General features: G+C 43.0%; 1 long non-coding RNA gene across 1 annotated transcript; it reads right to left on the reverse strand.

Annotated features, from left to right (window-relative positions):
• Positions 1–6,700: 6,700 nt before the first annotated feature.
• LOC137331480 (uncharacterized) lies at positions 6,701–11,125 on the reverse strand. The gene is made up of 2 exons (XR_010965493.1): positions 10,583–11,125; positions 6,701–7,007 (listed from the first exon to the last, which is right to left on the reverse strand). It is a non-coding gene; the product is annotated as an uncharacterized lncRNA (long non-coding RNA).
• Between the last annotated feature and the right edge of the window lie 12,735 nt (positions 11,126–23,860).

Raw genomic sequence — 23,860 nt, forward strand, 5'->3', positions numbered from 1 at the left:
ATTTTCCAACCCAGAGCACTGTATGCAGTGTGCGACTTCGTAAAATTTACCCAATAGTCTCTGAGCTTAAGAGAACATTGTTTCTGTGACAATGAGAATTTTTCTGAGCCTAATTTTAAATATATATACAAGTGCAATCATTTGAGTTAATGTTCCAAGCCTTCACATATTTTGAATTGGTCTAGTGTCATTGACACCCTGTAATCACATATTGAGGTACACCTAAAATGAATCATTATATAAAAACAAACATTAGTCACTAGGTAGCAACAAAAAGCTATAATTCATTAACTGACTGGCAACAAACTAAAATACACTGGCAGATTAAAACGGACAGCCAGCAATTTATATTATCTTACATAGAGAATACTTTGTAGTGATTACAAGGCAGTATTTTAATCAAGCAATTCAAATTATGTCATAAAACCCAAGATTAGATTATACTCTATAAACAAAAAGCACAAAAAAAAACTACAAATGCTGGAAATCTAACACAAGAACATGAAATCCTGGAAACACTCAGCAGGTCAGTCAGCATCTATGGAGAGAACCTTTCAGGTGTGGACCACTCATCAGTACTGTGGGGATTTCTTCAGTTTGGGGTTATTAGTTGTTTGCCTATCACCAACATGTGATAAAATTTGCAAGCAAAATTATTGATTGTTATATGATTAACATAATGTTTATCAAGAAATAATTTTGCTGATTACCAACAAGTATGTTGTATAAGGGCCTATTTTAACCCTGCCCATCAGGCAGGACAGGGTGGGTTGGTAGGAAAAATGGCCGTCTGGCCCTTCCCGCGTCCACCATTTTAACTGCACTGTTTTTGTTTACGGGAGAGGCGCCACCCCAGGCAAGCACTTTATTAACTCTACTACTCCCACAATGTGGTCCCCTAGTGGCCTCAGCAAAGCTGATGGAAGGCTGTTGTTGCTCATATTGGGACCCTTGAGATGATCATGGCTGGCGACTTCTGGGTGTTCGAGCCTGTGAGGCTGCTGCCGGGGCAGTCTGGCCCAGCTGTCTTGCTGGCACCATGGCGGGTATTGGTTGAGGGCATGGCAAAAGAGCAGATGTGCTGACATCCTGAGTGAGCCCAGCATGTATCGTTCCCATCACGCCACTGCCACTCCCGTGGGGCTGGTCACTTCCACTGATCTGCGGAAGAGTAGACTGAAGAAAATGAGGGACTCCTTGAAAGCATCTATTCATTTGTTCTACCAATCTCTCCGAGGTGGATGTCTACCTCTCCAAGGCAGAGCGCAGGTTTGAGCCCAGAGTATGCTTGGCAGATGTTTGAAACACCTAGGCAGTCCTTCCAATACCTAGTACAGCTATTTGTATGATCTCAGAAGTTTTCTTTTTATGACTGGGCCCCTGAGGTCCTCATCTCTGTCCTCCTCAGCAGAGATTGGAGAAGACCCTCCCCCTTGTGGTTAGCTGTCTCCTATGCTGTCCCTGTCACCAGAACCTGCTGCTGCTCATTTATGCTGTGTATTTCGCCATGTGCAAACCCCTCTGGCTCACTATCTAACTGATGCAGAGTGCCAATGTCTGAGCTGGTGCCTGGGAGGGATGGAGCGCATGATGGTGCATCCTCAGGAGGATTGTCCTCTTCCGAGGTGTTTTCTTGTGCAGGAGTCTCTTGCTGCCGAGAAAGACCAAAAAGAAAGAGAAAAGGGAAACAAGGTGGGATGGCAGATAGGAGCTGAACATTTGCAGGTGAATACAGCTTGAAATTGTGCAGCATGCAACGTATTTGCTGAGGTGAATGAAAGGTATAAACAATATTCAAACACCCTGCTGAGGTAAGCCACCAGCCTTGCCTTCCCCAATTCTGATGGCTCTACTTGGGCCACTGATCTCCAGGGCTTCCTGCTCTCTTGGGTGAGGGCGATGATGTTGGCAACATTTCCCCTGTCTTGTTCCTCTCCATCACATTATGAGCTGTCTTCTCCTGCAGAAAAAGAGGGTGAGAGTGAGAGTGTGACTGTTGATAAGGTAAATGGAGATATGTCAGGCTTGTGCATATGTTGAGAGGTGGAGAAGAAGCGAGATGAAATGAAGATGGAGAGGTGATCAATGTAAAGGCAAGTATGTGTAATGTGAAGTTAGGAAGAAGTGCTGGGAGGAGTTGTGCAAGTGATAGTATGTGAGAAGAGAATGGTGTTAGTCTGTAGTGTAAAGAGAGGAAAGGAAGAGGAGAGTGTGTTTGGAATGAGAAAGAGAGGCGTTGCAATATGCCCTTGTGTTTGTATGCTGTCGGATGAGATAGAGGGGAGGGAATTGTTAAAAGAGGTTCTGTTGTACGTCGTTACTGTGAGAACTGGCATTTCGAGTCAATCATTATAAACATGATTTAAAAAAGCTTTTTGTTGCTGTAATTCATCATCAGCATTTTCTCCTTCCTGCCGCTAGCCTATTCCAAAAAAGGGAGTATTTACTCATGCATGGAAACACCCCGTCCATTAACAGCAATACACTCAAAGCATAAGCTTAAAGAGGAAGGCTTATTGGGCCTAATGACCTTTTCCTGTTCCAAAAATAATCTTATATCCTGATACGCAGCTTGATTAATTAAAATATCCAGACTGATTTGTAATATCTATATATAATTGTTACCGATAATTTATACAGCAGTAATAAATGGAACACTCCAAGGGAGAATGTGTGTAAAAGTACAATGCATTGAAGATCTAATGCGATGCTCCACAGAAAGATAAAGCATTGATCTGCATCCAAGTTTTACACACAATACTGTCAGGCAAAGAGCCAAATGGAGACTAGAGGCTTGCCAAGTGTAAGGTTGGGCAGGTCAACTCACATAGGGCCCAACAATTCAGATCTAGTGTCCTTTAGTTTTGTGACCACTGTTTTAAAAATACATTACTTTATACGGTGACGAACTGAACAATAGAAACTAGGAATGTCCCAGGTTCGATCCCTGGTCTTTGCTAAGTTAGCTGATCTCATAGAGGTGCTACAATTACCCTTGGAATAGGAAGGGAAAAGTTAGCCATTGCTTATTGCTATCCAACAACTCCTGCTGGAGGTGCATATGCGTGGCCATTAATTAAGGCGATCAGGCTCTGCAGCAATGCTCCCACGATAAAATTGCCTATTGACACATAAAGGTAGACTTTACGAATTTTCTAAACCAACATGGAACTTCACATGTGAGAACGCATATTGGGAATTTAGGTGCAGAGATCAGTAATTTTAATAATGCTTCCTCAGCAGTGTTGCCAGTTGTAGTTTTAAGGCTAAACTGCACCCAATTTTACAGTAGTAGACTGTAACTGCCCAGTTTTTCCCTGTCCCTCAAACTTTTCACATAAAGTTGATGTGTACAATCTCAAAAAGGTTAAAGGTTGATGTAACTGTTGGTGCTCCTAAAAGAACCACATTATTTTATGCAGTGTCATCCGCATTCCTAACAAAGTGCAGATTTATTTCAGAAGAGACTGAAGACAATACTGTACATCGCAGATGTGACATTAACCCCCAAAACTTGCTATTAGTAATGCAACTGCTGAATATTTTTAACAGTTAGTTTAGCCTCTACTTGGAAAGACATAGGCCAGAACTTTCAACTTCAGTGGGGGTGTAAAACGGACAATATCGGATTGGCCGCCCATTATGTACCCTGCCTAATTTTCCTTTCCGTTGACGAGTGCTTTGAGATCTTTCTGAGAGATGTGATAATGCCCTATATAAAATCAAGTCTTTTTTTGTCTCTACCTTTGCTTTTTATTATTTACTACCTCCTATGTTTTATTCCTTTCCTTCCTTTTGCCTCCATTGAGTTTTCTTTTTATCTTTTTTGGCTACATTTTATTCCTCTCTGGCTTTATTCAACCTTTGATTCTTTCATTTTTGCAAATTTGGTTTATTTTGTTTTCATAGAATTACATAGAATTTACAGCACAGAAACGAGCCATTCGGCCCAACTGGTCTATGCCGGTGTTTAGGCTCCACATGTGCCTCCTCCTACCTTATTTCATATCACACTATCAACATATCCTTCTATTACTTTCTCCCTCTTATACATATCTAGCTTCCCCTTAAATGCATCTATGCTATTCGCCTTATCTACTCCATGTGGTAGTGAGTTCCACATTCTCACCCATTTTGTTCCACATTTTCACTTCACTTTCTTTTCCTGTTGTCCTTTTGTTTTAAAATGAATTGATCTTAAATGTGGAACTATTGGTCTCTTGTCATAATGTAGGATGGGAGAGAGGTTGAATACAGCACTGCTGAGACTGAATTGCACAAGCAGTGGCAACTAGCACTGAGGTGTGACTACGCAAAGGTCTGAAAAATATTGAGACGCAAGGTCCAGATGAAGGGAGAGATGAGAGGCCTATACAGGGGATGCTTTTGAAAATATTGGAAGAAGGGATGGGTGAGTTTATGGGTAAGTTTTGTGATTGTTAAAAATAAATGTTATATTGACCGATATGTAAAGGGATGGGTAAGAAACCAACATGGTTGCTGAAAGGAACTAGAAAAAGAATTCAGGGATGCAATTGATTCCTTTTTATGTGGATTTTTTTTTGAGAAACAGTGAAATGCTGTGTGTATCTGTGAATGTTTACTTTTTTGAATTGTTCCATTGGAAAAGAAAATTGGGCAGAGTGCAAAATGGGCCGCCAGTTCGCCCATCTTGTGCTGCCACTGAAGACAAATTTATACTTCATTGTTCCTTAACTTTACCAGCATGTGGTTTATGATAGTAGATATTTAAGGATATTAATAACCAACAGGGCAGGTAAAAATCACCATAAACCTGTAAATAATATATGTGGCCCTAACTTCAGCAAACATTCAGATGCAGGTTCCTTGAGGTCCTCATTGCTACACACATGATTTTGTGTGTGGTTGATGTGAAATTTTACTCAACAGGGAATTTTGTCCCAATGTTTTATTTCTAAAATTTGTATTTATTCTGCACATAAGAGTATCGCAGGTTTGAACACTGAGCATGGATTGTTCAGATAAGCAAATAAGAATAGAAATTACTACTGGCAATGTTATCTTATGAATGCTTAATATGCTCATAACAAATTTCACTCCCCACAATTTCAATGAAGGTATTAACCTGTTTGATTTAAATGGGTTGACACCTCTGTTAAAATAGTGAAGAGAGGAATTCAGTCTGAGCATATTAAGCATTTGTGCAATAATTTCATCAACAATAATTTTTATAATTTAATATTTAAAATTTTGAACAGCATAAAAGACAGTATAAAGAGAGAGACAGAGAAGAGATGGAACAGCTTGCATTTATATAGCACTTTTCACCTAATAGAATGCCGTAAAGCAAGTTACAGGAGGAGTGATGTACACCAATTTTGTACGTGTGTATCCATGCAAAGAGAATGAAAGGGAGAGTGAACCAATACTGTATTAAAGGTTGGAGGGCAGGATTAAAGATTATGCAAATTTCACTTTAACTACTGCTTATGTAAGAGATTGATTGGAAAGGTTTTGCATAAACTGGACAGTGGTAGCCTGGTTTATGTGCAGAGGATTCGGAAATGTCAACGGGAGTATTCTGTGACAAATGCTTTGGCTTTTGCTGCAGCACTGGCAGGAGGACTGCACTCCAGATTCACTCTTGACTAGTCAAATTCACTTTTGTCTAGACCACACATTTCATAAATATCTGTACGAACCTAACCTCTGCAAGAGAAACTTCAATGGCAAACTGGATTAAGTTGGAGACCTGGCTTACTGCTTGAGTCCAGAACTGCTCCAATTTGCTAAGGGACAGGGCCTAGCTGATCATAAATTTAATAGTGTCCATGTTCTGGCACTGATTCATCACTATAAGCCTGCCACTGAGTCAATAAACTACAGAGGAATTTGCTGGACTTCTAGATGCTGAAGCATTAGGGTTCTAGTCGCTGGTTTCTATCCACATCTCGATACAACTGTTCCACATCTAGAAACAACTGTTTGCAGACTATTTTTGTTTTCTGCCAGTTGTGCAGTTTTGGCTATAATACTAACCTACTAAAGTTTTTTTGCTCTCTGAGCTCCTTGTGCTCCGCCAAGATCTGCTGAAAGATCGGCGGAGCAGGCTCGAGGGGCCGATTGGCCTACTCCTGCTCCTATTTCTTATGTTCTTATGTAACATGTCTTCCTCTATTAGGAACTCTCTCCCAACAAAAAGCATTGCTCATCAAACTGCTCTTCTGCAGCTTGCACCTTAATATGCAAATATTTGAAACCTTATCACAAGAGAGACCTCTCACTGAGTTGAGTATGTTTTGGATAACAAGAGCTCATATTCCACTGATTGCTTGATAGTCGTTATGATCAGCCAAGACAGCTGCCCTGACTCATTCCAATACTCCAACTTTTATCCATGCATAAATGATGTGGAATTTGAGTCTACAGTGTACAGACTCCATGAAGGCTTTCTGCAACCAATGAACAATTCACAGGTTATCCCACATCATTATTCAGTATATTTAGTTATTTTTATATTATCATAATTTTACACATTCATCTTTTGTTGATTAATTGTTAAACTGGACCAAGTTTCCAAAAAAAACCCTTTTTTAATGGGTCTGATTGTAAATAAACCAGACCATTGGAGAAAATCAGAAGGACATGTCAAATTACCAGTGGCGGGGTGGGGGGAACAAAGGAGAATGTAACATTTTAGAGACAGTGAAAGGAAAAATTATTTTTTGACAAGTAACGTTTTATTGTGACTTTTACATTATCATGAAAATTGTCTCCATTACATTTATTGTACTGTATTTTCTTGTTTTCTTTTTCTTAGTTCTTTCTTGTGGACAGTTACAAAATATAGCTATGCACTACATAATAGTATATAACTGTTGACTACTACTAAGTTGAACCAGTAGAAGGAGAGGTGTTGGAATCCCTCTTGTGGTGAAAAAGTGCAATGTCGCACATTGGATTTTTTCCTCACGCAGCAGCATGTGGTTCAGAACAATTGACAGATGACTTTGCCTGTAAGTGAACTATTGAAATATAAAATAAAAAAGCACGGTTTTAATCATATACAGGAAGGAAGCTGCATATCTAAATGCCATGTCATGGTGACCTATCTGAACTCTGTCTAAAAGTACATTTTAATTATGTAGGCATCATGCTGATCATTTATCCTCACTGCATAACTGAATAAAATTACCTGAGCAAGCTTCAATGCTCAGGTAACTTATGCGGGGACAGCAAAGCTTTCTGCACTTGTAGTCGTCTACTGATGCACTGGCACTGCTGTCAGCAAGAGGTCTTTTTCTGATATTATTGTTCCATAGGTACAATGTTTATATTATTGTCATGATGTGGAGATATATTTATATTATTGTCAGTTGTCAGGCTGGCTTTCATCTTTCATTAATGCGTCTCAGTAATTAAATGCTCAATAATAATATTCCTTAAGTTGCCATCATTAGCTTAATAATCATTGTGAACTCAAATTCTGGGAGTTCTACTCTTCCGGTGGAAGCAGGGTGGAACGGAACTCCCGTCTGCCCATGACCAGCACTGTACACCTTGTCCCAAGTTTCAGAGAAGGAGTCATTACCATAATGAGAGCAGGTAAGGGCGCATCAGCGTTACCGACCACAATATTAGTCTGCAAAATCAGATTGGTGAATGTGGCTCTGATGACATTGAAAGAAGCTCTTGAATCAAAGTTATTTAAATTGTTATCCTCCCTGCAGAGATTAAATGGGGAGAGTGGAGAATGTAATTGATCCTCTCTGGAATCAATTATCTTCCTCTAATGCAGTGTTAGGGCCTTTACTAAGCCTTCAACAAAACTCATGCTAGCTTTCAGCTGGCAATATTTCCTTTGGGCCTAACAAGAACATAATGTGCAGAATTCCTCAGGCAGTCTAGAAACTCCCCAGACATGCCTCCATGACATAAGAAGGGGTCACGGTTGACTCGCCCTCTACTCCTGACCAGAATTTGAACCTGGATTTACATGGAGAGGATAGTCAGTAGATCCAGATTCCACACCCTCCCTTGCTGGGTGATCAACAATCTCTGTCCTCCCAGCCATCATAATTTTGGATTTTGTGATTCTAACATCAACAATCTATTGAATACAAAAGTATATTTAAAAGTTTATAAAAATTAAGTTCATGTAGCATTCCTATCACTCTACTATGGCTCTCATGTCAAATCTTCACATCCATCTGCAGCTTGAGCCTCTTTCTAAGCAGTATGTGATACAGTCCAGATGACATAGTTCATTATCACACTTATTGGTGTAACTGACCTGGAGATGGGGTGAAAGGAAGTGGGACTGACTGATTCCCTCAGCACTAAGGTCAGAGCATGTGGAGTCAGGGGACAAGTAGCAGAATGGATAGCAAACTGGCTACAAAACAGAAAACAAAGAGTACGGGTTAAAGGTGGTTACTCAGACTGGTGGAAGGTGGGAAGTGGTGTTCCACTGGGATCAGTGCTGGGTCACTGTTGTTCACCATTTACATAAATGATTTGGACTCGGGAACCGGAAGTATAATATCAAAATTTGCGGATGACACCAAATTGGGGGGTACAGTTAATACTGAGGAGGACTGTGACAAAATACAAGAAGACGTTAACAAACTTGCAGAATTTCAATATAGATAAGCATGAAGTGGTGCATTTTGTTAGGAGGAATATGGAGGTCACCTTCTCCTTGGAAAGTAAGAGTTCAAATGAGGCAGAGGCGCAAAGGGATTAAGGGGTACAAAAACACATATCATTAAAAGTAGCAACGCAGGTTAACAAAGCCATGAAAAGTGCAAACAAAGCACTGGGATTCATTTTTAGATGACTAGAATTCAAGAGCAGAGAAGTTATGTTAAATTTATACAGAACCTTGGTTGGACCATACTGAAGAGTACTGTGCACGGTTCTGGTCTCCATATTACAAAAAGGATATAGAAGCACTGGAGAAAGTGCAAAAAAGATTTACAAGGATGTTACCACAATTCAGAAGGTACAATATCAGAAAAGACTGAACAAGCTGGGGCTCTTTTCTCTAGAAAAGAGAAGGCTGAGGGGTGACCTGATAGAGGGCTTTAAAATTATTTAAGGGTTCGATAGGGTAGACATAGAGAAAATGTTTCCACTTTGGGGGGAGTCCAAAACTAGGGGCCATAAATATAAGATAATCACTAATAAATCCAATTAGGAATTCAGGAGAAATTTCTTTACTCAGAGAGTGGTTGAGGTGAATAGCATAGATGCATTTAAGGGGAAGCTAGATAAATAGATGAGCAAGAAAGGAATAGAAGGATATTTTGATAGGGGGAGATGAAGTAAATAGAGTGGGAGGAGGCTCGTGTGGAGCATAAACACCGGCCTAGTGCAGTTGGGCCGAATGGCCTGTTTCTCTGCTGTAAACTCTATATAATTCTATGTAACACCATACTTACAAGTGTTATGGTGACTTTTTGGTCTGACTCTTGAATTTCAATTTCAGCGATAAATTCTTTATTGTCGTTTACACATTACATGATCTCTCTTTCCCAGTCCTCAGCCCCAGGTCAGTCATTGACCCCACACATCATTCTTCAGTTAGGAGAACAGGATGCCTTTTGTCAGTCTATAGGTTCCCCCTTACTGTTGGTCAAGATGGGTGGTAACGGCTTTTTCTCCCAAAGTAAAGCATTTGCCTGAGGCTATCTACCTGGTGTGCGGGTCAACAGTGGGGACACTCAGCACACGTCTGGCGTTTAGCTTTGTGCATCAGACGGCAATACATAACCACAAAGGCATGAAGCAAGTGCTAAACTGTTGTGCTACCTAGAACTACTTACTTCATTTCCTGAAGTTAAATTATACACATGTAAAATAGCGAGAGCCAGTTAGAAAAACTGCCTTAATTTTGCACTTTACACAACATTATAAAAGCAAAAAATTAAGTTGGGGGATTTGTACCATGTGGTGCTGTAACTCTTTTAACTTATTTTCTACATATGCAATGTCTTGTTTATAATACAGACAATTTTCAAATTTAGGACTACGAGATTTGTACTAGACAAATGCACATTGGTTTACTTTAATAAACAGGTTATCTCCAGGCTGAGATTTAAAATGGGTTAAATTTGTGACATCAGTGCGCACAAAAATATGTGGAGTAACGAATGGAGTTTATTATATAAATCAACAAGCCCATTGCTATAGTTAAATGCCCAGTCATTCACTACATTATTAATTTCCAATTATATATTTTGATGCAGAATCTTTTTTTAAAAATATAATACAAAATATGAAAATCCTCCCTTTTCCATTTTGTTATCTTAAAATTATGAAGTTTCAGTTTCTTCTAATTGTTTCATCCTGCTGGTCAAATTAATACCGTTAACTTAATATTCCATTCATTTTATTGAAGTATATTATACAATAATTAGCATATACGCACTGACAGGTCAGCAGATGGTGCCAGACATCTCCTGCTGTTACACAAACTGAGAAAATGTAGGACAGTGACCAGAAAGATTGCATCCATTACCTTCAGATCATAAATTTAAGAAGAATAAAAATCTTTTAATTTTATTATTGACTATTTTGTTTGTCTTTGTGTACTTACCACCAATCCATATTTATCAGTTTAAACAAAAATAAGCGTTCCAAATGACATCAGTAACTTCTACCTCCAGACTTTCAAAGAAATGCCTTCCATTCTGTTGGTTTAGTCCTTCTGTGCTGTACGCTCAGAATTTCCCCATCAGTTTACTTTTTGCACTGTTGGCTGTCGTCTCTCAGTCTGAAGGCTCTGAACATTTGCCAAATAGCTTTCAAGACTGCAACTTTCTTCAAGGACTGTACCAAAAGCTAAAGTACATTCATTTAATAAAAATCGTTTACTGACTGATCAAAACAGGTTTGGATTATAAAATATCAAACAGTGAAAGCAAATTATTCCAGATTTCAAATTGTTAAGCATTTACATCAAATCACAGCATGGCTAGGATTCAGTGGTATTTCTCTGTTTTCAAACCTTAAAGAGTAACACTACAGTTGGATTACTTAGAGAACCGCCCATCTTCCACCCCAAATACGGTTGCTCATGGTACACTCCATCAGCATTATTCAGGAATTGTACCAGACAAATTCCTATGGGGGAAGGGAGTAATCTTATTTTAAAATTTATGTTTTCTGCTGGAAAGCTGAACAGAAAAGTAACAGCAATGAAACAGTAAAAATCAGTAATAACAAGTTAATGGTGTGTGGTGGCTTATTCCTCAGCCTGAAATAAAGTTTTGTGAATAGACAGATTACAGATATATCCTTCCTGTTCTCAGAGCTAAATATAAAAAAAACAAGCACCAAGACGAGGAGATGGGTGACGGTTTCGTCTCCACCGCAGCATCCTCGGGGATAGCGCGCGATGGCGCTGAGACTCCGGGAGTGCATGAAGGATCTGACAGGAAGGGCCCTTCTCACCACCAGCCAAGCAATGTCTTGGTGCTTGTTTGAAAGCTCTGGCGATGAGGCATTCTGCCAAATGACATTGACAGTCTGCTTGGGGAACCAACCAACAGGATCCATCATCTCCTTTTCCCGCAGGGTCTCGAGAACATTACGTGCGGACCACTTACTGATCGCCTAGTGGTCGAAGGTGTTTTTTTGCATAAACCTTTCGACGAAGGACAGGTGGGGCGGAACGGTCCAACTGGACGGAGTGTTCCGTGGCAGCGTGGCCAGGCCCATCCTTCGCAACACCGGGGATAGGTAGAATCTCAGCACGTAGTGATACTTTGTGTTTGCGTACCAAGTGTCCACGCAAAGCTTGTGTGCCTTTGCAAAGAAGGTCTGGAGAGAGATGCGGTGGTATCTGTCCAGGTTCGTCCCGAGCAGTTCCGTAACACTGGACTCTGTGCTCTGCGGGCTGTTCCCGGGGACGCACACCGAGATGAACATCAACTGCTGCTGGAAGACCGTCAACTTGGTGAAAGATGCTCTTTGGTCTGCCCGAAACTTGCTGGTCTTCCAATGCAAGGAGCTGTCCTCAACCGAGTGTTGCAGACTGGCACATTCCAAGGTCCAGGACCACGTGTTCAGGGACGCACTGAGGCTGGGTGCGGCCGCCGCAAATGCTCTGCGGGGAAAGGCAACCATTTAGAGCCTTCCCGCCATTTTATACCGAGGGGCTGCAATCAGGGACAAACCCCCCCAGGCAGAATGTGAAATTCAAATTGATGTAATGTACCTGTAATTAACCTGTAATGCACCTGTAATGAATCTGTAATCAATAATCTGTATTGAGTGTAATGCAATGAGGCACTCCAGAGTGTCATGAACTGTAATTATGTACAATGTGGTCATTGAACTGTACTTGATGTAACCTGCAAATTGTATAATCTGTATTGTGTACGTTTGGAATGTGATAATGACAACTGTATTGTATGTATTGCTGCAAATTTTATGAATAAAGTATATTTTAATGAAAAAAAACAAGCAAAAAAAAAACAAGCACCAAAACGAACTGACAAAGGCCGTCCGTTCCTTCGAAAAGAGTAAGACTCCCGGAAGCGACCGCTTACCGGTGGAGTTGTACTCGGCTCTGTGGAACTGGATAGGCCCAGACCTGCTGAAAGTGTACGGGGGTATGCTTCTGGCAGGCAGCATGTCAGGCTCCATGAGGAAAGGCATCATCACCCTCATCTATAAGCAGAAGGGGAGAGGGAAGAAATCAAAAATTGGCGACCCATCTCACTACTTAATGTGGACTACAAAATTCTGTCCAAGGTCATCGCCAATCGGGTCAAGTCAGCCCTGGAGGTGGTGATCCACCCCGTTCAGACCTGCGCTGTACCTGGCAGGAAGATCTCTGATAGCCTGACGTACAGGACAAGGGTGTGAACACCTGCCTGATCAGCCTGGATCAGGAGAAGGCTTTTGACAAAATATCCCACACGTACATGATAGACGTTGTCTCCAAAATGGGGTTTGGGGAGGGAATCCGCAATTGGATCCAACTGCTCTACACAGACATCAGTAGCGCAGTTTCAATCAACGGGTGGGAATCAGAAAGCTTTCCGATCAAATCTAGAGTCAGGCAGGGCTGTCCTCTCTCCTCCATCTTGTTCGTGTGTTGCATCGAACCCTTTGCCAAGTCCATCAGGAGGGATGCGGGCATAAGAGGGGTGATGATCCCTGGCAGCGGAGGCACTCAGGTCAAGGCCTCCCTGTACATGGACAATGTCGCCGTCTTTTGCTCGGATCAGCTGTCGGTCCGCAGATTGATGAGCATCTGCGACCAGTTCGAACTGGCCTCGGGGGCCAGAGTAAATCGTACCAAGAGCGAGGCCATGTTCTTTGGGAACTGGACCGACCGATCCTTTGTCCCCTTCACCATCAGGTCGAACTACCTGAAGGTGCTGGGGATCTGATTCAGGGGGGCCGGGGCATGCACCAAAAACTGTGAGGAGCGGATTGCCAAGGTGAAGCAAAAACTGGGACTGTAAGATCGACGATCCCTCTCGGTCGTGGGCAAGAACCTGGTCATCAGGTGCGAGGTGCTCTCGATGTTGCTGTACGTGGCGCAGGTCTGGCCCATACCTCGCTCCTGCGCCGCGACAGTCACCCTAGCCATCTTCCACTTTATCTGGAGATCAAAAATGGACCGTGCCCGCAGGGACACGATGTACAAATCTCCAGAGAAAGGGGGGAAAGGTGTGCCCAGCATGGCCCTCATCCTGATGGCCATCTTTGTGTGCGGCTGCATCAAGCTGTGCGTAGACCCTCGGTACGCAAACACAAAGGGTCACTATGTGCTGAGGTTCTACCTGTCCCCGGTGTTGCGAAGGATGGGCCTGTCCATGCTGCCACGGAACGCTCCATCCAGTTGAAACGTTCCACTCTACCTGTCCATCGTCGAAAAGTTTGTGCAGAAAAACAACTTTGACCACAAGGCGATCAGCAAGTGGTCCACACGCAACGTCCTCGAGACCCTGAGGGAAAAGGAGATGGGGGATCCTGTCGGTTGGTTCCCCGAGCAGACTGTCAATGTCATTTCGCAGAACGCCTCATCACCAGAGCTGTCAAACAAGCACCAAGACCTAGCTTGGCTGGTGGTGAGAAGGGCCCTTCCCGTCAGATCCTTCATGCACTCCCGGACTCTCAGCGCCACCGCGTGCTGACCCCGATGAGGCTGCACTGGAGACGAGACCATCACCCATCTCCTTCTGGAATGTGCCTTTGCAAAGAAGGTCTGGAGAGAGATGCAGTGGTATCTGTCCAGGTTCATCCCGAGCAGTTCCGTAACACAGGACTCTGTGCTTTGCGGGCTGTTCCCGGGGATGCACACTGAGACGGACATCAGCTGCTGCTGGAAGACCATCAACTTGGTGAAAGATGCCCTTTGGTCTGCCCGAAACTTGCTGGGCTTCCAGTGCAAGGTGCTGTCCTCGACCGAATGTTGCAGACTGGCACATTCCAAGGTCCAGGACTACGTGCTCAGGGACGCACTGAGGCTGGGTGCGGCCGTCGCAAAGGGTCTCTGGGGAAAGGCATCCGTTTAGAGCCTTCCTGCCATTGTATACCAACGGGATTCAATCAGGGAAAAACCCCCTCGGGCAGAAGGTAAAATTCAAATTGATGTAATGTACCTGTAATGAACCTGTAATGCACCTGTAATGAATCTGTAATCAATAATCTGTATTAAATGTAATGCAATGAGGCACCCTAGAGTGTCATGAACTGTAATTATGTACAATGTGTTCATTGAACTGTACTTAATGTAACCTGCAAATTGTATAATCTGTATTGTGTATGTTTGGAATGTGATATGACAACTGTATTGTATGTATTGTTGCAAATTTTATGAAGAAAGTATATTTTTTGAAAAAAAAATCTGTTTGGGGCACTCCCTCTCCAAGAACCTGATGATAAGGTGTGAGGTACTCGCGATGTTGCTCTATGTGGCCAGGGTCTGGCCCATTCCCCACAACCCACCATCACAGTTACCCGAACTATCTTCTGGAGGTCCAAGATAGAACTCGTCCGCAGGGTCACCATGCACAAGCCCCCAGACAAAGGGCAGAAAAGCGTCCCCGATGCCGTTAAGATCCTGATGTCGACCTTTGTGTGTGGCTGCCTCAGGATGTGTGTGGACCCCCAGTACGCAAAATGTTGCTACATGCTGAGTTTCTACCTGTCCAACACACTGAGAAGCCTTGGTCTGGCCAGGCCGGCCGAGCAGACACAGGACGCCCCATCCAGCTGGACTGTACCCCACCACCTGTCCCAGGTGGAGAAGTTCCTGAAGAGGAACCCCTTTAACCACAAGGCCTTCAGACAGTGGTCGACACGGAACATTCTGAGAGTCCTGCAAGGAAAGGAGAGGGTGGATCAGATCAGGCAGTTCCCCAACCAGACGGCTGATGCCATTTAGCAGAACGTCTCGTCGTGAGAACTGACCAACAGGCACCAGGATGTAGCCTGGATGGTGGTGAGAAGGGCTCGCCCAGTGCGGTCCTTCCAACAGGCATGGAACCTCAGCGCCACCACGAGCTGCCCTCGAGGCTGCTGCAGGGAGGAGACTGCCGTCCACTTCCTAATGGACTGCCCCTTCACACAGAGGTTGTGGAGAGAGAAGCATTGGTGTCTGTCCCAGTTCATCCCCAACAGTTCGGTAACACAGGACGCTGAGCTCTATGGGCTGTTCCCCAGGATGCACACTTAGACAGATATCAACTGCGGCTGAAAGACCATCAACTTGAAGAAGGAGGCCCTTTGGTCCGCCTGAAACCTGCTGGTCTTCCAGCTGAAGGAGCTCTCCACAACCGAGTGTTACCGACTGGCACACTCCAAGGTCCAGGAGTACGTGCTGCGGGACACACTGAAGCGAGGTGCGGCCTACACAAAGGCTCTATGGGGAAAGGCCACCGTGTAAGACCACCCCACTTTGTATTGTACAGAATGTATTCGAAGATATGTACTATGTTTTGAACTGTAATAATGGGATCATAGTTTGTACGATCTGCATTGTATTGGTTTGAACTGCATTGCTTTGAATTGTGTCCGTTTACATTGAACTGTGCGTATCATTAAATTTTATGAAATAAAGTATATTTTGAAATATAAAAAAAAGTATACACACAACTTAAAGACATTACACAACTGTATGGAATTATGGGGATTCTTTTGCCCACGTACTTTCCATCAGTGTGGTCAATAGGCCTCACCACTTACGACAGTACAGGAGATATTTCTTGCAGTGTGTAATCAGCAGTTCCTGCCCATATTGATAGCACACCAGAGGGCATTTCATATTTGTTTTGTTATTAATTTTATAAATGTTTTGTGAACTGCAATAATTATATTTTTTTGAGGAAGATAAAATGTACCCTTTCGGACCATGATTACTTCTATAAAATCACTCCCAAGCCTGTTCTTCTCCAGTGTAAGCATTCCAACTTCTGCAACATATCTTCATAACTCAGGTGGGTAATCCCAGCTCTCAATTTAGTTGCCCTTTGCTGCACCCTTTTCAATGTCTAGATGTCTTTCTGATAGAATAATAACCAGAACTGTACAAGTGTTCTAGACATGAAAACAATAAGGTGGTGAATTTGCATAAGGATTTTCCCACTCCTCCACTGTAACTTCAGCAGAAGAGCCATGGAAACCCCAAAGAAACAGCGGAACCCCAGAGAAACAGCGTAAACCGGATTGTCTTGAGACAGATTATTTTCTTTCTCGCTTGGGCATAAGACATCTACTGAACACAGCACAGAATCAAAAGTCGGGCAGGTAGGATTACATGTCTATTTAAAGTGATGGAAGGAAAATCAGATGGGCTTCACTGTAGGCATGCAACCCTCCCAGCCCAATTTTCTTTGTACTGTGCTCTGGCGATGCTTTGCACCTTGGTACACCCTAGTCCAGCCCCAGCTAGAACACTTGTACAGTTCTGGTTATTATTCTATCAGAAAGACATCTAGACATTGAAAAGGGTGCAGCAAAGGGCAACTAAATTGAGAGCTGGGATTACCCACCTGAGTTATGAAGATATGTTGCAGAAGTTGGAATGCTTACACTGGAGAAGAACAGGCTTGGGAGTGATTTTATAGAAGTAATCATGGTCCTAAAGGGTACAGACAAGATAAACATCAATAAGTCTAAGAATCCATGGATGCATCCCAGTACAAATGTTGGGGTACTCCCAGCTGGGACCTCTGTGAGTGACTGGAGGTCCCTTTATTTGCATGTGATTAGCAGGTGCCCGCTTTCCCTCACAGATCACAATTTGTGGCATAACTTTCTGGTTCCGGTGGGAATGCAATTTCTCCACCCCACCCCACCTCCACGAGAGAACTTTGATATGCCTCCAACAGCCCTCTTTATAAAGGGGGGCAAATTTAAATAATAAAAGAAATTGGAATGATCCCGACCTGGACCACCCGGTGGGACCCACTACCTCCATTTAGCAGACTGGTGCACCTGGTCTCACCAGGCATACCGCTGCCGAACATACGCTGAATCCCTCTGAGATTTTTGGCCCCAGATTCTATAACAAGAGAGATAGCCTTAAAATTGGAAGAAGGAAGGTGAAAAGACAATTTAGATTTAAGTGCTTTATGCATAGGGCGGTGAATATAAGGGAGGCAGATTATATCGGCAAATTCAAGAGAGAGCTCATAAGTACCTGAAGAAAAAATTGGTAGAGTGGTATGACAAGTATTGAGGGAAATGGTATTTTCTAGACACTGACAACATCCAAATAGACTGCAATTGTTTCTTCTGGTGCTGTGGACAATTGGCAATTGCAGTTGCAGGATTCCCCAAAGTCTAGGTAGCACTATGTACTCCTGCACACAATTGCTGCACATTCATGAACCACAAAGGCAATCATGCTATCGACCTGCAGCTGGACTGTGAGCAACTGCACAAAATTATGCAGGTGAATGCCTGCTTCCCAGTAGCAGTCATGATTCCTTTATTTTAAGGTAACTCACTATACTCCCATTATTTGATCCTGAAAAAAAAAGTGTAAGGTTGGCTCCTAGGAAATGAAGAGTACCCCCTGCAGCCCTGGCTCATGACACCTCCACAACAGTCATGTAAACCTACCGAACGCAGATATAATGAGGTACATGTATCTATCAGAGTCAACGTTGAACATACCATTGACATTTAAAGTAATAAGGGTCATTTTAACCTAACTCGCCAGGTGAGAAACTCACGGCATCGGGTGGAAAACTGGTTTTACAACCTGCCCAATATTATTCTCCATTGACTTCAGTAGCGAGTAAAATCGGGCGAGGTGTAAAACTAGCTTTCACCAAACCTGTCAATTTCCCAATGGGCAGGTTGGGTTAAAATTACCCCCAATGATTCAGTCCACCAGAATGGCCATGTATTTTCTGGTGAATGTGCACAATTCATGTAATTCATATATATGCGGTACCTTTCATGGAATCCCACACTCACCTGACGAAGGAGGAAGCCTCCGAAAGCTTGTGATTTTAAGTAAATCTGTTGGACTATAACCTGGTGTTGTAAGACTCCTTACAAAAGATCTGTGTGTATGCAAGATGATTCCCCTTCCCCACAGCTGGCACAGAGTAGAGGGAGTTGTACTCAGCATCAGGCTTGATCCCAGAGGGCCATTTAACAAGTGCACAATACTTGTGAGGAGACTCGCCCACTGGTTGCACACATTTATATAATCAGCCCAAGCATACCAAATGTGGGTTTACTCACCAGCCTTTGCCTTTATGAACACAAAAACACACCATAAATATAAATTAACATAAATTTTGATTTGTTTGTAAATTGACTTCTGGTTCACCAACTTTCTGAATCCATCAGCTATGATCAGATTGTCACATCATTAATATAGCAATACTGGCAGATGCAATATGATTATTCACATAATATTTCAGTCTTCAACAAATCATGCTACAAAGTCCCTTTGTGCCAAGACAAATATGCTACATCTGTGTGAATCCACCACTATTGACCTGTAAAATAAATTATTGCTTTTACTTCTGTAAAACCTACTAGCTTAATTTAAAAAAAAATCATAGCTGGTGTGACAGCACTCTTTGCCAGGCTGACTGTATTTGATCCATGCTAGCTCAGAGCAATGCAGATTAATTTTTCTGCTCCCCGCAGCCTAATCCTTTTCAACTGGGAACATAAGGTAAAGTAATTGATGCGATACACTTGAAAGCTAACACCAGGGTATATTATAGACCACCAGGTGAGCATAAGAAGAGATAAGGGTATGTGAGAAAAGGAAAGTAATTTTAATGGAAGACTTCAATCAACCAAACATAAATTGGGAAAATCCAAGTTGCTTAGAGTTAGTCTTGGTAGATGTAGTGTATGACTGCTTCTCGATCCAGTGCATCAAGGAAGCCACAAGAGGCATTGCTCATCTTGATCTGGAATGATAAAGTTTAACATGATCTGGGAATCAGAAGTACCTAAGATCAGGAGTGAGGTACATAATTTTAAAATGGCTAAATTCAATTGAAACGAGGGAGCAACTAAAGCAAATAGATTGGGGGAGGATGTTCAACGATGCTTCAGTAGAAGGCAATTGGAACATCTGTAAGGGTATAGTGCTGAGCATGCAGGATCAATATATTCCCAAAACCAACAAGTTCAGCCTAAATAAATGTGATGTTAAATGGATTAGTAAACAAATAAAAAGTGCGAAAAAGAAGAAAAATTGCATTTACAAGTCCTGCAAAGAGAAAGGAGAAGAAGTTTACTCGGATGAATACAAGAAATTGCAGCAAATTGTTAAAAAGGTGATCAAAGAGCCAAAAAGAGACTTAGGAAAAAGCACTGCAGCTGAGCCTAAGCACAATAGTAAAAACTTGTTTCAGTACCACAAATGCAAGATGGCAGGCAGAGAAGAGATGAGAACCCTAAAAGATGCAAATAGGCTTAAAACTGAGGACAAGCTAAAAATAGTAAATATTCTCAATGAATACTTCCTCCAAATATTCACAAAGGGAGACATAAGGAACATGCTCTCTCCAAACAAGAGACATCCCAAGTAAAATCTATGGGGGTAATTTTACCCGAACTCGCCAGGCGGGAAACTCATGGGGTCGGGTGGAATGTTGATTTTACACCCTGCCCAATATTACTCTCCGTTGACTTCAATGGAGGGTAAAATCGGGCGGGGTGTAAAACCAGCGTTGCACCGATCCTGTGAGTTTCCCGACGGGCAGGTTAGGTTAAAATTGCCCCCGAGATGGAACTTCTAGACAGGCTGATCGGGCTCAAAATAAATAAATCCCAAGGTTTCAGGAAGAGACTAGGGAAGACATTAGTGAAGCACTGACAATCATTATAAGGGAGTCATTGGACATAGGCTAATGTGGTGCCTATTTTCATAAAGAGTGACAAAACAGACACAGGCAAAGTAATGAAATTGATTATCAGGACTAAATTTAAGGATTATCAGTGGAGCAATAACCTAGTTAACAGCAGTCAATGTGGATGCAGAAAAGATCAGGGAATGCAAATTGCGGAGAATGAATGGATCCTGATAACTTTCAGCATATCAAGTGCTGATGTGTAGGATCCTCTGCATGTTGTCGCACACAATCTGTGCATTGAGGGAGTGGAAGTCCTTCCTGTTGAGGTTATTGAGGGAGTTTTCTGTGGGTGTCCGCAAAGCATTGTGGGTGCCATTGATTTCACCTGGACCTTGGGAAGCCAATACCCTGTAAAAGTGGATGGCTCTATCTTGCTGCTGCCTTGATGTGATGCCAAAGGAGATAAATTTGCCAGTTCTCCTGTAAAGTGCATCAGTGACCTGGGGCATTATTTTTACCTGGAGCTAGGAATAGAGCAGGGGGTAGATTTTCGCATGGGAAACCCGGAAGTGAAGTGAGCATGTAATTCAACATTAGTGGATTGATGTCACAGGTAATTGTGAGAATGTCTGCCAGGGAGAGAGTGGCCACCTCTATGGAACTTCAAGCATGGCTCTCAAATGAATCCGTGCAGACCATGACCACAGTCGTGCATACTTTGGAAGCCAGCACATCTGTTGCCTTAAACAGGATGATAAATACCTTATCCGTGGCCTTACAAGGCTCCCACGTCTCACCCGTTGACCCCCCTCAACCAGTACCTGATATGCTGCTTCCTCTCCTGTTGGCCGAGTCACAGGTGCAGGTGGAGCAGTCTTTGCCGGGGCCCTCATGGGCTACAAAACCCAGAGATTGTAGGCCAAAAGCATCTCAGCAGTCAGGGCAGGGATCTGAGCAGCCTGCCACAGGGGATGCACCACTTAAGTTCAAGCAATTGTAGTTCACCTAGGGTATGCACAAGGGTGGTTGAAGAAATGTTATGTTGTTAAGTTTCCTTTTTTTTAGATTGGCACATAAAATGTATTGATTAGCACCACTTCCACGTCTTGGCCATTATTGCATCCTGAGTGTTAAGTCACCCTTTCATTTTCTTCATGATGAATGCCAATACATGACAGTACCCTTTGGGCGGGTATGCAATGGGTGTATGCATGGTTGAAGGATTGTACTGCGCAAAGGGTGGGGGGGGGGGTTTGCTGGTAGTGGTGGTTGTGGCAGCTGGCCTGAATATCTCAATGTCTCTCTTTTGCCACTGTTATAAAGAGAACTTGTGAAAGATGAGGGCATCTCTGGCATCCTGGGCAGCAATGTGCGTGGCATCTTTGAAAGTAGATAAATCGCCAGGCCCGGATGAAATGTATCCCAAGCTGTTAAAAGAAGCAAGGGAGGAAACAGCGGAGGCTCTGACCATCATTTTCCGATCCGCCTTGGCTATAGGCGTGGTGCCAGGGGATTGTAGAACTGTTAACATTGTACTGTTGTTTAAAAAGGAAGAAAGAGATAGACTGAGTAAATATAGGCCAGTCAGTCTAACCTCAATGGTGGGCAAATTATTGGAATCAATTCTGAGGGACAGCATAAATCATCATTTAGAAAGGCACGGGTTAATCAAGGACAGTCAGCATGGATATGTTAAGGGAGGGTCGTATCTGACTAACTTGTTTGAATTTTTTGAGGAGGTAACAAGGAGGATCGACGAGGGTAACCCCTTTGGTGTAATGTACATGGATTTTAGCAAGGCTTTTGACAAGGTCCCACATGGCAGACTGGTCAAAAAAGTAAAAGCCCATGGGATCCAAGGGAAAGTGACTAGTTGGATCCAAAATTGGTTCAGTGGCAGGAAGCAAAGGGTAATGGTTGATGGGTGTTTTTGTGACTGGAAGGTTGTTTCCAGTGGGGTTCCACAAAGCTCAGTACTAGGTCCCATGTTTTTTGTGGTATATATTAATGATCTGAACTTGAATGTAGGGGGCTTGATCAAGAAGTTTGCAGATGATACAAAAATTGGCCGTGTGGTTGATCGTGAGGAGGAAAGCTGTAGACTGCAGGAAGATATCAATGGACTGGTCAGGTGGGCAGAAAAGTGGCAAATGGAATTCAACCCAGAGAATTGTGAGGTAATGCATTTGGGGAGGGCAAACAAGGCAAGGGAGTACACAATAAATGGGAGGATACTGAGAGGGGTAGAGGAACAAAGGGACCTTGGAGTGCATGTCCACAGATCCCTGAAGGACAGGTAGATAAGGTGGTTAAAAAGGCATATGGGATACTTTCCTTTATTAGCTGAGGCACAGAATATAAGAGCAGGGAGGTTATGCTAGAACTGTATAAAACATTGGTTAGGCCACAGCTTGAGTATTGTGTAGAGTTCTGGTCACCACTTTACAGGAAAGATGTGATTGCGCTGGAGAGGGTACAGAGGAGATTTACGAGGATGTTGCCAGGACTGAAGAATTTTAGCTATGAGAAAAGATTGGGTGGGCTGGGGTTGTTTTCTTTGGTACAAAAGAGGCTGAGGGGAGTTTTAATTGAGGTATATAAAATTATCATAGGACTAGATAAAGTGGATACAGAGGACCTATTTCCCTTAGCAGAGGGGTCAGTGACCAGGGAGCATAGATTTAAAATAATTGGTAGAAGGATTAGAGGGGAGCTGAGGAGAAATTTTTTCACGCAGAGGATGGTGGGGGTCTGGAACTCACTGCCCGAAAGGGTGGTAGAGGCAGAAACCCTCAACTCATTTAAAAAGTACTTGGAAGTGCACTTGAAGTGCCATAACCTAAAAGGCTATGGACCAAGTGCTGGAAAGTGGGATTAAACTGGAATTTTCTTTTTTGGCTGGGCTGAATGGCCTCCTTCTGTGCTGTAACTTTCTATGATTCTATGGTCTGGTGAGTTCCACATCTTCATATTCCTCCTCCTTCTCCTCGTCCTCCTCATCTTCTTCCTCTTCTTCAATGTTGCCACCATCAGAGGATAATTGATGAGCGCCTTCGTTCTCCTCCACCTCTAAACCTCTCTGCTGCGCTATATTGTGCAGGATGCAGTTCACCATGATTATTCTGGACACTCTCAATGGCAACTACTGAAGGGCGCCTGCAGACCTATCCAGGCACCTGAAGCGCATCTTCAACATGCCTATGACTGGCTCAATGACACATCTGATGGTCATGTAGCTCTGGTTGTATCGCTCTTGTGCCTCATTTGTGGAGTTTTTCACAGGTGTTATGAGCCAAATTTGCAGGGAATATCCCTTGTCTCCAACGAGCCAGCCCTTAAGTCTGTCTCCTGTTTGGAAGAGGTCTGAAATGTTGGACTGGCACAGTGTGAACGCAGCATGACAGGTGCCAGGGAATCTGGCACACATTTGCATAAATCTCTTCTTATGGTTGCACACCAGCTGTGCATTGATGAAGTGAAAGACCTTTCGATTGATGAAGACTCCTGGCTCATGTGGTGGCCCTCAGACTGCCAAGTGTGTGCAATCGATTGCGCCCTGCTCCCATGGGAAGCCAGCT

Source organism: Heptranchias perlo, chromosome 13 (assembly GCF_035084215.1).
Source record: "Heptranchias perlo isolate sHepPer1 chromosome 13, sHepPer1.hap1, whole genome shotgun sequence".
NCBI lineage: Eukaryota > Metazoa > Chordata > Chondrichthyes > Hexanchiformes > Hexanchidae > Heptranchias > Heptranchias perlo.